This window comes from Podarcis raffonei, chromosome 3 (assembly GCF_027172205.1).
Source record: "Podarcis raffonei isolate rPodRaf1 chromosome 3, rPodRaf1.pri, whole genome shotgun sequence".
Lineage (NCBI taxonomy): Eukaryota > Metazoa > Chordata > Lepidosauria > Squamata > Lacertidae > Podarcis > Podarcis raffonei.
This window is the reverse complement of record NC_070604.1, coordinates 2,879,721-2,892,642: the sequence shown is the minus strand read 5'-3', so window position 1 is coordinate 2,892,642 and position 12,922 is coordinate 2,879,721. Positions and strand designations below refer to the sequence as shown.

At 41.9% G+C, this 12,922-nt stretch overlaps 1 protein-coding gene across 10 annotated transcripts in view; it reads right to left on the bottom strand.

Moving 5' to 3' along the window:
* Positions 1–12,922, bottom strand: part of WDPCP (WD repeat containing planar cell polarity effector) — a 194,110-nt gene that overhangs the window by 138,533 nt on the left and 42,655 nt on the right. Inside the window, exon 1 of one of the 10 annotated variants that reach the window (XM_053380320.1) lies at positions 3,954–4,008. The exons of the other annotated variants lie outside the window; for them this stretch is intronic. The gene's annotated coding sequence lies outside the window, so the exon portion shown is untranslated. Of the gene's footprint in view, positions 1–3,953; positions 4,009–12,922 lie in introns of those variants that run through there. 10 annotated transcript variants of the gene reach the window in all.

The window sequence follows — 12,922 nt, the reverse complement described above, 5'->3', positions numbered from 1 at the left end:
CCCCGGCTCCGGCTGGGTTGCTCATGATGCCTCTCTGCACAAGCTGCTTTCAGGGACTGTCCGATTGCTGTGATGGGATGGTGAGCTGCTTGTGCGTAAAATCCTAGTCCCTCAGAGTTTGGCTAAGTCCACAAACCTCTGTCTGTGACGGAGCTCCTTAAGCATGGCTCCATCAGTCGCTCGTAGGATCGGACAGTGGGCGTTTACGGAACTTCTTCCAGCATAAAAGCTCCTTAACGGAAACGCGTCTTCTGGACTCTCGGCGTGACAGTTTCCGGCGAGGAGTAGGTGTCCCTATGGGAGGTCCTGAAACCTCCCCACTATTTTCGCTGGAAGTGTCTCTGAGCCCTCCCTCCGACTCACTTTCCCTTGGAACTCCACTTCTCCCCCTGCTGGTTCCCTCCTCAGCTGAATGGTCTCTCTCACCCTCTGTGAGCCCTTTCACCTCCTGCTCCTCAGATGGCAGTTCCCTGACAGTTACCAACTAAAACCATCTTCGACCTAAAAACTGAAGCAATTTAAAACAAACCGACAGACTTTTACAGTTACACAAAATCAGTCTAATTATACACACAGTCAGGCAACTAAAATAACCCAATGAAAGGAAAGACATCCTCAATATCATAGAGTTGGAAGGGACCCCAGGGTCATCTAGTCCAACCCCCTGAAATACAGGAATCTCAGCTAAAGCATCCATGACAGATGGCCATCCAACTTCTGCTTAAACATCTCCAAGGAAGGAGAGTTGACAACCTCCCAAGGCAGTCTGGTCCACTGTCGAACAGTTTTTATTGTCAGAAAGTTTCTCCTGATGTTAGTCAAAATCTCCTTTCTTGTACCTTGAGGCCATTTGTTTAAGTACTATCCTCCAGGCCAGGAGAAAACAAGCTTGCTCCGTCTTCCACGCGACAGCCCTTGAGATATCTGAAGATGGCTATCCTATCTCCTCTCAGTCTCCTCTTTTCCAAACAATTCCCTCAACCGCTCCTCCTAAGGCTTGGTTTCCAGAACCTTGATCATCTTGCCTGCCCTCCTCTGTACATGTTCCAGCTTGTCAACATCTTTCTTCAGTTATGGTGTGCAGAACTGGACACAGGATTCCAGGGACTCAGCTATGCAAATAAAACGTTTTAAGTGTGTTTTAAGTGTGATATACAATATGACACTAAATGGCGATGGTGAGCCTTATGAAAAATTCAATGTAGTTTTAAAAACACTTTTTAAAAAAGCATTTTCAGAACTTTTTTTATATGTGTGTAGATTTTACCGAGATGTAGTCTGACCAAGGCAGAATAGACTGGTACTATTACTTCCCTTGATTGGGACACTATACTTCTGCTGGTGCAGCCTAGAATAGCATCGGCTTTTTTTTTGCTGTTGCATCAGATTGTTGACTCATGTTAAGCTTGGAGTCCATCCCCAGATCCTTTTCCCATGGGGGAGGGGTTATTGGGTTGTTCTTGATTTTATTTTGATTATGTATTTTGTGTTTTTATATTGTGAACCACCCTGAGACCTGTGGGTATAAGGCGGTATACAAATAGTAATAATAATAGTAATAATAGTAATATTGTACTGCTAGTAAGGCAGGTGTTCCCCTTCTTATATTTATGCATCTGGTCCTTCCCGCCTAAGTGTTGAACCTGACATTTGTCTATATTGAAATTCATTTTATTAGCTTGGACTCAGTTCTCCAATTTATTAAGGTCATTTTAAATTCTGATTCTGTCTTCTGTGGCATTAGCTACCCCTCCCAGTTTGGGATCATCTGCACATTTCATGAGCATCCCCTCAATTCCTTCGTCCAAATCATTTATAAAGACGCTGAACAACAACGGACCCAGGACAGAACCCTGCGGCACCCCTTTTTCCCAGGATGATGAGGAACCATGAATGAGTACTCTTTGAGTTCAGTCAGTCAACCAGCTACAAATCCATCCAACAGTTCCCTCATTCAACCCACATTTTACAAGCTTCCTCATGAGAATATCATGGGGGACTTGGTGAAAATAAAGATATACTGGGTCTACTGCATTCCCCTAATCCACTGAACTTGTATCTCCATTAAAAAAGAAATCAGATTGGTCTGGTATGACTTATTTTTGAGAAACCCATGCTGGGTCTTAGTAATCACAGCATCCTTTTCTAAGTAATCACAGACCAACTGTTGAATTATCTGTTCAATACCAAAGTATTGCCATTATGCAGATACTAAATCCACCACCTCCCAGCCCCACACAGAATAAAAGTAAAACACACATGCAGCACTCAAAGAAATCATAGGAACAACAATGTTTGGTTGCTATTCCCCCTTTCTTTCCACACACCCAGCCTGCAACTCACCCAGGCTCATAATTTCCTCATAGTAAGTGCTTCATAGCCAGAAACATTACCTAAATTCCAGCTACTAGAAATCCAGAACTATCACCCTGACAACAGTTCCTTCCAGCTCTCAACCGAGAGGCTTCTTCTTGAAATGAAAGGTGGCATATAAATTATTTTTTTAATAATAGTATTACTTCTGCACATACACACATGGCTAATTGATGTTTCAGCAGCTGCCTGCTTGCTCTACTGGTCCTCTCACTCGACAGGTACTTTCTGAAAGAGCTGAGGTGGCCTCTGGCAGAAGAGGAGCTAGATGTTCTCAAGTTATCCTCTCTGCTCTGGTGATCTTTGTGCCCCTCACACTGCTGCAACCAAAGTCCTCAAAGTGAGCTTGTGGCAGAGACTCCATCCCTAAAAACAGCACCTGGTACAGGTGAGAACCAGAGAGAGATATCCTGTCCCAAAGGGATGCAGATTACTGGATGTGAAAGAAAGAGGTATTTGTGACAAAGGAACAGCCATGCTGATTGCAATCTTTCTATAAATATATATATATATATACACACATAAACTATATATAAAGATAATATATATAACATAAAGATTTTATATATATATATATATATATATATATATATATATATATATATATATATAAGCAAAAACTATACAGAACCATGATGTGTTGCTATAAATAGCTTTGCCATTGTGCATCGCTGTTTTGATGGTGGGGGGCAGCAGGATAAATAAATTTTCCCTGGATCTCAACAATGTAAAATTATTTTAAATAGAATGATAATAAAGCGGATACTGTGGATCTACATGGAAGCGTCCAGTTCCATGAGAGCTAGCGGCTCATGGCGAAACCAGCAATGTCATCAAGCAGGGAGCAAAGAGGAACAGGACCTTAGACAGCTCCAAGAAGCCCTGCGAAGGAAGGTACATGAGATGATAATGGAGCCAACTGAAGCCTCGCGCAGGCTGATCTGAAGAGTGGCAGGCTCTGCTTCTCTAAAGAAACTGGGTGGCTAGTTAAAGGTATCTCATGTTATTTTGTAGCCTTTGAATTCTGTGAGGCACAGCAGAGGACTCGTCCTCTGTCAGAGGATGGTGGCGGTGTTTATTTGTTATTTGTTTTTATATTTATATCCTGCTGAAGCGGAGCAACCACTTAATACCACCAATTAATAATGTGGCAGATCCACTCCCACTATCTGCCCCCTATTAAATATAGAGCACCCACCTCACTGTGCACCAATTACACGAATTTCTACCATTTACCACAGGCTATTGTTGGGGGGCTTGTGGGAGGGAAAACTTAGTGATTAGAGCAGGCATGGGCAAACTCGGCCCTCCAGATGTTTTTGGCCTACAACTCCCATGATCCCTAGCTAACAGGACCAGTGGTCAGGGATGATGGAAACTGTCGTCTCAAAACATCTGGAGGGCCAAGTTTGAGGGAGCCTGGATTAGAGTCTCAGGCAGGAGTTGATTAAACAAACAAGAAAAGTTATATTAAACTAAAGAAGTTTATGAAACAAAATGGGTCAGGAAATGCATTCTTTCAGGTAGAAGTTAACTTGTTTACTTCAACTAACTCTAAGATGTCTTAGGCTTAAACATACCACTATAGGCAAAGCTCTTCTTAAACTTCAGTTACTAAAAATCAGTTGTTACACTTCAGGTGATAGATGTTCAGGTTTCTAGAACAGATAGGAAAATGCTCAACTCAGTTTCTATTACTTGGATATTACAGTTAAATACTTTCAACACCATACAGTTTCCTTCACAGCTTAATACTTTGGTTCATGAGCGAGGGGCACATCTCCTCAGTTGCCCACTCTTCACCATCCCACCTCTGAGCTCTTCTAGATGGTATAACAGCCCCAGGGGGTCACCTCACTCCTTGTTGTTGGGTTGGGAATCTTCTGTACCTAGAAAAACTCTCCCCTCCTGGCTATACCGAGACCCAGGTAGCCTGAATTCCCACAGGATCTACCTCCCAGAACACTCCTGTCTGTTTACCTTTCCCAGACCCTCAACACGGTCTTAATACCTAAGCTATAAGGCTCCTTCCTCTAGCTCTGGGTAGTCTAATCAGTGTGTATGTTTAACTTCACTCAGAACCAGTTCTCCCTATCTCCCAACCTGAAACCTGTCTAACATCTCAAATCAAATATTATCCCTCTGCTCAAATCCAGCTCTACCTAACTCTCTCCCTCAGAAACTGCTCCTTTTATTCTTCCCCCCAAAGTGCTGACTCCAGCACTCTGGTGGAGTTTCAGAGGAACTGCATCACGAGACTCTATTCTGGCTCTGCTGTCCGTCACACCTGCCCTCCCTCCCAAAGGAGCACAGTGCAGCTGGAGGGTTGTGTCTTCCAGCCAGTTGTCCCGTGAATAAGGTACTGGTAGTTCTCCCCCAAGGATGTTGATTGAACCTCATCATCAACAAGAGTTCTCCTTCATGCACTGCAAGATCCCTAGGTTGTGGGTTGTAATAGGAAGGATCTAACTCTCCCTTTCCCACATTCCAAAGATCACTTTCAATTCACACAATAGTTGGAGATCCATGCTGTTCCAGTATTGACATCCATATTTTTCCCAAGTGTAGTTTTGCCCAGAATATGCTTCCATAAGCATAAGGGGAAAGACAATAGTTTGCTTATTTCTCCTCCCCCAGCACTCTCTTGTATCCCCATAATTCTGTCTGGCAGGGCTGGGGAACCCCCTGGGACAGGGGCAGTGTTGGGTGCTAGAGGAAGTTTCAGTGAAAACCACATCCTCTTTGTTTCCAGCAGAACTCCCCACTACAGTGGAACCCATTCTGCAATAGAAGAAAACCTTCCATTGCTGGAAGGATAAAAAAAAATAGCATTTTAAATGTTGGAAAATGCAATATATCCAGAAGAGATGTTCTAAATATTACCCTGAAACACTTTCATTCTGATAATAAAATTAATTGTGGTGCAGCAATAAAACTGCTAGCATATTTGCAAAAACCAAGCAGGGTCCAGTATGGTTTCAAACTGGATGGAGGATCACATGTTGAGATTCCTGCACTGTAGTGGGTTGGACTAGATGACCCTTGGTGTCCCTTTCAACTCTATGATTCTAACTGTATGTTCATTCTGCTAGAAGTCCATAGTGTAGAAAATCTCGAAGTAAGGTAAAGGTAAAGGACTCCTGGATAGTTAAGTCCAGTCAAAGGTGACTAAGTGGTAGGGCGCTCATCTCGCTTCAGGCCGAGGGAGTTGGTGTTTGCCCACAGACAGTTTTCCAGGTCTTGTGGCCAGCATGACTAAACCGCTTCTGGCACAATGGGACACCATGATGAGTGCCAGAGCTCACTGAAACACCATTTACCTTCCCGCCACAGCAGTACCTATTTATCTACTTGCGCTGGTATGCTTTTGAACTGCTAGGCTAGCAGAAGCTGGGACTCCAAGTACCATTAATTGTGTTAGCTCTCAAAGTCTAATACCAGTCTTCTGAAAAAGAAAAAGAATTCCCCTCCCCACCCAAATTACTCACTGCTGCTAGTGAACTTTATCAATCATTTTCAAACCACCCAAACAAGCTACAAGCTAGTAAAGTTCCATTACTCTGACGTTACAATGTGTGAACATATATACTGTACAAGATGTCACAAGCAATCTGTGACAGACAGTATGAGAATCAGCCCAAATTCTGTCTATCAAACCCAAGAACTGTTCAGATGATTTGACAGAAGAACTGGCAATGCAAGTGGGATTTTGCTTCCCGCTTTCCAGGCTTCAGCGTAATCCTGCAAACACTTGCTTCAGACGTTACACATCTTTCTCAAAAACCTTGCTTAAGCAACCTAGCACCAAGTCACTTAACGTGGGATCAAGGACAAGTGGAGTAGCCCCACTACTGAGCAGCCATGCCAAGATCACAGCTGGCTGCAGTGACAGAGTCTTCACTTTTATACAGATGGCTGCACTATTCATGCACACCCTAGAGTCCAGAATCTCTAGCCAGTGGGCCTCATTAAGCCTGATAGGCCTTCCCCTGGGTTCCATCAGGCCATTTTGACCAAGCTCACCTCCTGCTACACCTGACTTCAGGTACAACATCTAGTATTGGGCAGCTAAAGGTGAGGCTTGGACGAAAGGGGCTTTGGGGACACCAATGATCCTGTGTGCAACTCTTCCCAAAAACCGCATGGGCAAAAAATGATGGCCCTGGCCCTCAGAGGTGTATGGAAAGAAGATTCTGGCCTGCCAACTGGATCTCACCCTCCGCTTTGGGCATGGCTACTTGGTGGATCTCCATTTCTGCATTGAATAACATGAATCGGGCTTATATCTCCCTGATTTGTCTACTACAGTGGTACCTCAGGTTAAGAACTTAATTCGTTCTGGAGGTCTGTTCTTAACCTGAAACTGTTCTTAACCTGAAGCACCACTTTAGCCAACGGGGCCTTCCGCTGCTGCTGTGCCGCCAGAGCACGATTTCTGTTCTCATCCTGAGGTAAAGTCCTTAACCCGAGGTAATATTTCTGTGTTAGCGGAATTTGTAACCTGAAGCATCTGTAACCCAAGTAGCTGTTTTACTACAAAGGAATTTCAGAAATAGACTGGAAAGAGAAGCTGCTGAATTGCAACTCATTACCAAACTTAAAACCATGGAGAGACCTGGTCTGAACAAAGACATTGGATTCTTATCTCATTATACATGACAAAGCCATTTTTCACCTTCTCACCCCTTGCTTTTTCCTGTAAGACCTATTGCAGTCGTTAAGAGTCGTCAACAGGCTCATCACAGCTACCTGCCAATCACCCATTCCCACCACCCTTCTGAGTAATACCCCTCCCCACCTTCTCACTATATAGAAGGATCTGGCAACTTCTGTTTCAGTGTATCTGAAGAAGTGTGCATGCACACGAAAGCTCATACCAAGAACTAACTTAGTTGGTCTTTAAGGTGCTACTGGAAGGAAAAAAAATTTTTGTTTTGACTATGGCAGACCAACACGGCTACCTTTCTGTAACCAAGGTACCACCGTATTGAACAAGGTATTGTTTCCTATCTCTATCACTGATAAAAGCTATGACTTTCAAAACAGCTTAACTGAAGTAAGTGGTAATAAGATTAAACATAGCAACAGAATAACTTAAGGCAATGCTATTTGTTAAAGAGGATACATATAGTTTATATATCAATTTTACCTGTGACAACACTGATGAAGGCTGGCACTCAGTGTTCAACTGATGCTGGAAGTTAGCTTACAAACCTTAGAAATATTTATCAAAAAGGATATGCAAAGTGATCAAAGTACAAATTGTTAGATTCTGAAGAGGATTAAAAGTTTTACATTCATATTTTACTAGAGAATTATTTATTATTTATTTAACTTATTAGTCATTTAGTCTAAGCAACTTACAAAAGATTAAAGCCAAATGCAAAGTATAAAAATAAACAGAAAACATTACAATAAAAACATCACAAAAACCGTAAGGCCTGTGTCACTTATTTGATAGCAGATGAGTGATCCAAACTAAAGATATCTCTGGACACTTGACACCGGATAACTATAGGAATCTGAACTGCCAACTCTTTTAAGAACACTATTTCAAAAAGTTATAAATTGAAGTGTTGAGAATCATACAGTTTTAAGACATTATTTACTACAGAAAAGATAAAACTATTTTAAATATGAATGAGAATTAATTAAAGAGAAACCATTTCTAAAAATTCACAAAAATAGTAAGAATAATCCACTTAAATTAAACACTACGTTTCTATTTCTGCCTTTCTGTTCTTTTCTGATCTTCAAACAGAACTGCATTAGGAAAAACACTTTATTTTCAGATATGCCCACCTCCATTGAAGGAAAGAAAAGAACCATCAGCGTTTACATTCTAATAATTCAAGATTGCTCCACTACTTGTTTAGGTTTATTGTGTGTCCTTGTACAGATAGGGAGGACAAAATGACTTTGAAGAAACATATGCACTTGTTCAAACATTTCAGTAATCACATTTAAAATAATTAAGTACCAAAAATAAAGCATTTGCATAAGTGTAAATGTTGTAATTTTAATACATTAATTTTAATATGCACCTTTTCTTAGCAGCTCAAGACAGACTCCTTCCATCTGAACATGAAAACATGAATATGAAAACATTCCTAGTCTACACAAATATTTGGCTCTGATCATTGCTCACTAAGCACATATATGATTGCAGGGATTTGTGTGTTTACAGCCCACATGCGAAGGCTCATTTCGAAGTGATGGAGTCCACATGTGCCGGCCTGACCATGTGGAAAGTCTCCAGGAGTTTGGAATACTTCCGAGGCAAGAGACTTATAACATGATGCAACTTATAACACGTGAAATGGGTTAAACGGCCTAGCTTTTTCTATACAGAGAGATGTAGAAGCCAGCTCCTCCATATTAGTGATACTTTGGTATGAAGAAAGAGCATAATTTTATAATGCCACTCATCAATATATTAACCTTTGGGGAGGGGTGTTCCTACAATCAAGTGGTATATATTTTAATGAATGAATATAATAGCAAACCTATAATGGCTACTTACACACAATCCCCATAAAGTTGTCAGGCTATAAAGAACATGGCAACTTAATTTATCACTCCTGGACGAGGTAAATGAGTGATGCTTAAAGATCTCTTAAATTAAAGTTGTTAGAAATTAAAGTTCAATACCAGTGGTGTAGCATGGGGGGTGCAGGGGGGGCCGGCCGCACCGGGTGCAACATCTGGGGGTTAGGGTTAGGGGGCGCAAATCCACGGGTTAGGGGGCGCAAATTACTTGCCTTGCCCCGGGTGCTGACAACCCACGCTACGCCACTGTTCAATACCCTCTAAGGGTATTCAATACCCAATAAGGGGAACATAAGTTTCCCTCATATAGGCTGGGTTTGGAAAGTAACGTCTAGCTATGTCATTTGCTCTTGGCGCTTGTTTCAGCACTTCCTCCTTTTATACGCAGTGGATGTAGCCTACCTTGATTTCAGCAAGGCATTTGACAAGGTGCCCCATGATATTCTTGTAAAGAAGCTGGTAAAATGCGGTCTTGACTATGCTACCACTCAGTGGATTTGTAACTGGCTGACTGACCGAACCCAAAGGGTGCTCATCAATGGTTCCTCTTCATCCTGGAGAAGAGTGACTAGTGGGGTGCCACAGGGTTCTGTCTTGGGCCCAGTCTTATTCAACATCTTTATCAACGACTTGATGATGGACTCAAGGGCGTCCTGATCAAATTTGCAGATGACACCAAACTGGGAGGGGTGGCTAACACCCCAGAGGACAGGATCACACTTCAAAACGACCTTGACAGATTAGAGAACTGGGCCAAAAGAAACAAGATGAATTTTAACAGGGAGAAATGTAAAGTATTGCACTTGGGCAAAAAAAATGAGAGGCACAAATACAAGATGGGTGACACCTGGCTTGAGAGCACTACATGTGAAAAGGATCTAGGAGTCTTGGTTGACCACAAACTTGACTTGAGCCAACAGTGTGACGCGGCAGCTAAAAAAGCCAATGCAATTCTGGGCTGCATCAATAGGAGTATAGCATCTAGATCTAGATCAAGGGAAGTAATAGTGCCACTGTATTCTGCTCTGGTCAGACCTCACCTGGAGTACTGTGTCCAGTTCTGGGCACCACAGTTCAAGAAGGACACTGACAAACTGGAACGTGTCCAGAGGAGGGCAACCAAAATGGTCAAAGGTCTGGAAATGATGTCTTATGAGGAACGGCTAAGGGAGCTGGGCATGTTTAGCCTGGAGAAGAGGAGGTTAAGGGGTGATATGATAGCCATGTTCAAATATATAAAAGGATGTCACATAGAGGAGGGAGAAAGGTTGTTTTCTGCTGCTCCAGAGAAGCGGACACAGAGCAATGGATCCAAACTGCAGGAAAGAAGATTCCACCTAAACATTAGCAAGAACTTCCTGACAGTAAGAGCTGTTCGACAGTGGAATTTGCTGCCAAGGAGTGTGGTGGAGTCTCCTTCTTTGGAGGTCTTTAAGCAGAGGCTTGACAACCATATGTCAGGAGTGCTCTGATGGTGTTTCCTGCTCAGCAGGGGGTTGGACTCGATGGCCCTTGTGGTCTCTTCCAACTCTATGATTCTATGATTCTACTTTTCTATTTTAACTAGAAAATGACAGAATATTCTGGGTTTCACTTTTTCTTTGTCTTGTTTTCCAAATTGGTATTATAGTTACAGCAGTCACAAAAATCTTGATCAGACACCTGAGTTTTCAAATAAATAGAACACCTGTAATCTTACCACCCCAGGCATCTATTACCACATTTATTATATTATACCTTTACCATTTGTTTGTATGACTGAAATAATTAGTTCAATTTCTATCATTAGGTCTCTTGATGGACTGATAGCGGTCACTCTTAGGAAGTTTGGCTTTCTGCCACCTTGTAAGACCAGTCCTCTAACAATGAATTTGTGTCTATAAAGAATATCTTAGAATATTTATTATCCAATTAACACTTTTCCAATTAAGTAAGAGTCAGGAATAGCTTCCTAAGCTAACCTGTTCTTCCTGTTGTCTGCACATTCTAACATTTTAATTTGCAGCTCAGGAGGGAGTCATACACCTTACCACCAGTTGTCTGTGTAAAAACATTACAGTATTTAGTAGAAAAATATATTGTAGAATTTACTAGCTTAATTAAGCATTATCTGCATTTGTGAACCACATTATTCTGAGGTACCATTTGGGCCAGAGCCCCATTCTGCATGGGAATATTAAAATTTAAGTCGGGGTTCTACAGAAAATCTTTCATGGTTTAATACTAAAGTCAAAAGAAATAGAAAAGCAATCACAGTCTCTGTTTCTTTCAGACAGTCTGGAGGCAGAAATACAAAAAAATGCACTTAGCTTATGTCATTATCTAGCCCTTTAGCATCATTTTAAAAGCTTATAATTAAGAACCATCTTCAGTAGAAGGCAATTCTTTCCAAAAGAACATGTTTTAACTGTATTTTTTTAAACTCAAAGATACCAAACATATTTCTATCCTTTACGATGTAAAGTACTTGCCAGGCATTTAGACCTCTCATACCAAATAGAGTTAAACTTGAAGTACTACACTGAACTACAACAAACTGAGTTTTCCTGTATGCATTTCTAGGTAAGATTCTACCACTTTTATTCATAATGGGGGAGTGCAACATAAGAGAAAAAACTCTCTATATTACTAGATCTGTTGCTAGATCAAGCAAAACAACTGAATAAAGCACCACTATATTTACTAGTAAAACTGCAGAAATATGCTAGGGGTGCCATATTTTGAAGAGCAAAAAAGAGGACGCTATGACAACTCTCGTTTTAAATACCCCTGCTATATGTAGGCTATAGAAGCTGTGATATATTGCTGGGGGGGGGCAGATGAGAGGACGAAAGCAAGACTTCAGGCACCAGTTATGCCTATGTCTCCTCCAGAAAGTATAGCCAAAGACATGTTGGCAAATTTAAAAAATCCACCCAGACAGAAATCGTAACCCTGAAAAAGAGGACATGTGCTGGAAAAAGAAGTCACATGGCTAGCCTAAAATATGCCAACTGTTGGGAGGAGGGCAATAGAACTCTCTCCAAAGCAGAAAGCACTACTGGTGGGTCAAATTGAAGGCTGAAGCCTTATCCTTGCCAGGGAATCGTTTGCCTGCGTCCCCAGGGCCGAAGAGAGAGCAAAAAGCACCAGGAAAGATTCTTCTTTGGAGAAAAAAAGTTTTATTGAAATCTGTGCACAGAGGTGGCCAGTGGGATCGTTCCCAAAAGACTGGCCCATAGATACAAATAAACAAGCATCTTTATACCTGAGAGTCTGCCCATCTCTTCCCACCTCTTCAAATTCTCCAATCAGCTAGCAAGGTTAAGCTTATTTCCTTATATGGTATATAGCTATCTGGCTAGCTAAACCCACCTCCTTCCCTTGTTCGTGTGCTCCTCTCTTGCGTTACTGCAGCAAAGAGCATGCGCAGAGAGCAGTTCCTGGTTTGCAGAGCTCAAGCAATTGCAAAGAGGAAGTAGCTCCCAGCTTGCAATTGCGGTTTTTTGCTAGCTGCTTAACCACAACTGCAGAAGTTAGCTTAGGTGCAGATAGTATTGAGATTAACCCTTTCAATTCCCTCCTCTTCTTTTGGACAACCTATCTCCTAGGTTCGTCCTGGTCTCTTGGGTTTATAATCCTGGGGGAGAACAATAAGGGCCATGATATTTTTATTTTTTTTGCATCACACCTTGTAAGCATTGCACCAAGCAGGGTATACAGAGGCAAAGAAGCAAAAGGATTAATAGCGGCCTTGCTAATAATACCACAATATGCCTGAGCCAACTGCCATGAGGCAGCCAGGAACATACCCAACCCCATAGATCACCTCCTGTAGTTTTCAGCGGGTTCCTGGCTATCATTGTTTCCATGTGATCAATGGTGGCTGAAATGCTGACATTATTATCTGGGACATATCTATTTTATTGCTGAAGGGCCCACTGATACTCGTGCTCTATCAGCTGCCTTGCTTCTTGGGAGGTTGTGTCCCACCTCTCTAAGGAGGAGCCTATTATCTTAA